Genomic DNA, 5,000 nt, shown 5'->3' on the forward strand with positions numbered 1-5,000 from the left:
AGAGCTGCTGTTGCCAGAGAAGCACATTCCTCCGCGTGGACTTCACATGGAGTTGGAGTCCAAGCCCAGGACTCCACCCTGGCAGCCAGGCCTTTGATGCACACCTGGCTGCGGTTTTCATGTTTACAGCAAACGCAGAGAGAAACTCAAAAAACTGCTCTCTCTCTCTCTCTCTCCCTCTCTCTCTCTCTCTCTCTCTCTCTCCCTCTCTCTCTCTCTCTCTCTCTCTCTCTCTCTCTCTCTCTCTCTCTCTTTCTCTGTGCATCTGTATGTATGTGTCTCTCTCTGTGTGTCTGTATGTATGTCTCTCTCTCTCTCTCTCTCTCTCTCTCTCTCTCTCTCTCTCTCTCTTTCTCTCTGTGTGTGTGTGTATGTCTGTGTGAAACTGAAATAATTCGGTGACACCCCAGAGACAAGAGGCCCCCTTTCTGCAGAAACTCCTAATACATTAATCAGCCAATTCTCACCCTTCGTCAATCTGCTAGTATAGCAAAAACTGCACCTCGCAAATCTGACAGCTCTCACCTCCCCAAACAGCCACCGTACCCTCCACACCCACCCCAACCCTCCAAAATAACCACCGTACCCTCCACCCCCACCCCAACCCTCCAAAACAACCACCATACCTTTCACCTCCCAAAACAGCCATATCCTCTTCAACACCCCAGCCTCTCACCCCCTTCTTAACGAGGGGCCAGCTATGTGTACAGTGTACAGTTATGTACACTAAATCAATGCTTACTGGACTCTTACAATCTTACAGTCTTACCCACCCTCACCCACAGACACACACACACACACACACACACACACACACACACACACGCGTCGCATACACACACTGTGAATGTCTAACCGTGGTGCTGGTGTGGCGTTTGCCATACGCCATTCCCCGGTGCCAGTCTGGCACTTCCTCAGGCTCGGCGCTGTCTCAGCTTCCTGCTAATGAGGCCACGTGAAACCAGCGATGGCGCTTCACTCCTTCAGTGGATCGGGGCAAGAAAATGAAACAGGCTCACATGAACAAAGGGACCTCTGGCTGACGTGTTGTCTTGTCTTGTTCCTGTTTCTGGAGACAGAAGTAGTGAGGGACAAAGCACTGACAACCCCAATGTCATGGTTCCCATACACGTCTATAGACAATGCATGCATGTGTGTGTACTATAAGTGTATGGTAAAAGGCTAAATGTCATTGGCTTTCTATAGTTTTGTGGCTAAAATTGCTTGCTGACTGCTTGCTGAGTAAATGTAAATGACCGTTTAAAGGTCTTGAGTTGTTTTTTTGAATATCTGTAATAAAAATGCAAGCCAAGCGAGTGACTGTACTGAAGTTGGTTTTAGGCTTCCTGCTGGCTCCCCTAAAGTCTCCTCCAATGTGGCGGAGTCTATTTTTGACCCTGTGTTTACTTTAATGTATTGCAAATGTACAGGCCTGGGCACCTCTCTTCACAGACGCCATGCCGTGCAGCGCTCCACTGTACAGAGACCTCATTCTTCAGCAAGGCCTACTGAGAGGCGTGTGTGTGTGTGTGTGTGTGTGTGTGTGTGTGTGTGTGTGTTGCTTGCGCGTGTGTGTGTGTGTGTGTGTGTGCGTGTGTGTGTGCGCGTGTGTGCGTGTGTGTGTGTGTACATGTCTGTACATGTCTGTGTGTGCATGTTTCTATGTGTGTGTGTTAGTGTATGTGTGTGTGTGTGTGTGTGTGTGTGTGTGTGTGTGTGAATGTCTCTGTGTGTTTGTGTGTGCGTGTCTTTTTCTCTCTGTGTGTGAGTGTGTGTGTGTGTGTGTGTTTGTGTGTGTGTGTGTGTGTGTGTGTGTGTGTGTGTGTGTCTAGTGCCTGAGCTTGCATGTATTCTTCTCACAAATGTCTTCCAAGGATCCTGCTATACTGAGCCTTTTTGTGTCCAATATGTATGTGTTTATGTCTGTCTGTGTGCTCATGTATGTGTGTGTGTGTGTGTGTGTGTGTGTTTGTTTGTTCATGTGTACAGCGCTAGATGTATCTGTGTGTGTTTGTGTTCATGTGTACAATGCTAGATGTATGTGTGTGTGTTTGTGTTAATTTGTGCAACGCTAGATGTGTGTGTGTGTGTGTGTGTGTGTGTGTGTGTGTGTGTGTGTGTGTGTGTGTGTGTGTGTGTGTGAACTATCCTGCCCTCCTACCTCCTCCTCTTGCCTGCAACCCAATATCATGTGGTCTGGTAGGGCTAACTTGTTATATCCTGTCACAGGATATTGTATATTCATTTGGGGCAGTAAATTATCCTCCGATGTGTCTGGGACCTCTCATAGATAGACTGGAGTGAAATGCACCATTCATCTGAGATGAGTGTGTGTGTGTGTGTGTGTGTGTGTGTGTGTGTGTGTGTGTGTGTGTGTGTGTGTGTGTGTGTGTGTGTGTGTGTGTGTGTGTGTGTGTGTGTGTGTGTGTGTGTGTAGGGGGGGGATTCATCACCGGGCCGTACATGCTGAGTTGCCATTAGCTTATGAGCATGGCCGTTTGGGTAGGCATTCAGTGCTCCAGTAGGGAAGCAGCTGTGTCATATTTTAATCTACATCTTTCAGCTCCGTGTTGACAATAAGGCCCAGTTTAAAACTATGTCCATTGCTATGGTTTAGCTTATGTTTTAGGTTTAATTGTACAGCTTTAGTTTGGTCTAAGTTTTCATTTTAATTGTTAATTTTTAGTTTATTTTCTCTCTTCTAGCCTTTTCCCTTTATTGGCTTGTTTTCTTTGCTGATTGTAATTTGAAGAAATCAACAATGACATGAACGTGCACCGCAAATAATCCTCTCCTAATGCACACGACCCTGGCAGCTTGGTTAATGAGACTCGGAGGAGGTGCTCAGACTATCGAGAGCAGACGTTTCTCACTCAAGTTATTTTCTCACCATCTGCACTCTCACACCTCCGATTTTTTTTTATTTTTTTTTTAAAGAAACCTCAGTCCTTTCTCAAAAAAAGCAAATAGAATTTCTTTGTGTCTGTGTAATAACTTTAACTAGTGGAGGAAGGAGAAATGGATGAAGACAACAGAGGACCAACTGAGAGGCATTTGTATAAACCCTTTAGGGGGATATTACATCTGCAAAGTGTGGCACCCCCATGATTTCAGTTACAGTTATCAGATGTCTCATTCTAAAGCTTTTTATTAGAGACTATTCAGCCGTGTTAAAGAAATGGAGTTCACTACTTGGAGGAGGCATGGAGGTTTTGACTGCATATGCAGTATGAGAGTTACAAAAAGATGAAAGATGCTTCCAGCTCTTTCATGATGAGGTATTTAGGCTTGTGTGCCAGCATAAGTGTGGTGGGGGAAAGCATCCTTGAGCTTCTCATCCTATAGAATATGCTAATGCCCTGTCTTTATCCTTTTTTCCTTGCACCACGTACACATTGCACGCTATTTTCCACATTCTAATTTCTCCAACTAAATCCATAAGGCGTGATGTGTGCGAACTGTTTAGAACCCGTCACGTTTCGGTGTATCCAATCCCAACGCCACTGGTATGTATGGATCCACTTGTGAGCTCTTATCAGTCCCTCACAGTGCCCCCCATCCCCAACATACTCTCACACACACACACACACACACACACACACACACACACACACACACACACACACGCATACACACACACACACACACACACACACACACACACACACACACATACACGCATACACACACACACACACACACACACACACACACACACACACACACACACACACACACACACACACACATTCATACTTACGCACACACAACCTCCATACCATTTTTGATTACCCACCGTGGAGACTGGCTCTACAGGCTTTCTGTTGGATGGAGCAGTGGTGGTGGTGGTGGTGGTGACAGTGGAGTGTGCTGGTGGAGTGACACCTTAGACTTTTACTTCACAGCGGGCACGGGGAGGTGTGGGTGTGGGAGGTGTAGGGATAAAGCCTCAAGCGTTAAGCCTTTTCCCTCTTGCAGCTGCCTGCAAGGTGGAGATATTAAAATTCAGCGGCAGACAGATGTGGAGATCGGCTCACCCGTCGCCGTCCCTGTCGCCGCTCGACGCGCCAACCCCGTGTGTCTGAGGGTCCAAACGCCTTGTCTCGACACGGGGCTCTACACTTTTGGCATGTGAAGACAAGAGAGCTGCAAAAAAAACAAAAAAAAACAAATCCAGAGAAAGACAAGAACCAAAAAAAGGAGAGAAAGAAATGTGATATTTTCATAATGGGTGTCCTGCTGTTATATAAAGGACATGGCCGGCAGTGAGAGTGTGTGAGTGTCTGGGAGAGCTTTGCGCTGTGGGTGGACAGGATACTGTGTAGACAATGCTAAAGAGACGAGGCTGGACCTTCACTGAAAACAAAAACGGCATGTCCACTTCATAGGTTCCAAGTGATCAACTTAATTTGATTTCCTTTTTTTTTTTTATCGGTCTCCGTAAAAAGAAGCAAAAAAAAATAAATAAATAAACCCTGGGCGTATGTCAAGAAAAAGAAAAAGAGTTTTCTCTCTCTCTCTTGTGCCCGCAGAGTTTCATGCCGTCATCATTTTCCTGTGGTAATACGCGTCTGTGGATTTAACAACAGATGTGGCTTTTACTGAAATATGTTTTTATGATGTACTACATAAACATGTTTTGGTTAAGCAGCACGCAACATAAACAAACATACAATGGAATTTCATTTGGAAAAGCAGGTATTTTTGTCATCGATAATCAACTGAAATGCATCCCTACTCCTAACCCTGATCTGATCTCCTATGCACTTTCATGTGGCAATGTGTTTAATTATACATTAGTTTGGGGCATTAAAATAAGAGCTAGAGTCATTTCACAGGTACAAGCAGATCAATTATTTAGAGGCCCTGGTACAGTGTGGGGTCGGCAGTGGTAGTGGTACAGCTGCTTAAGTGCTCAAGTGGAGATGCTGATAAGCTTCCCACAATGCACTCGGTGAACACAGATAAGCATGGCGATCACCTATACCGGTGTGGATGAA

The sequence above is a fragment of the Sardina pilchardus genome, chromosome 15, assembly GCF_963854185.1.
Source record: "Sardina pilchardus chromosome 15, fSarPil1.1, whole genome shotgun sequence".
Taxonomy (NCBI): Eukaryota; Metazoa; Chordata; class Actinopteri; order Clupeiformes; family Clupeidae; genus Sardina; species Sardina pilchardus.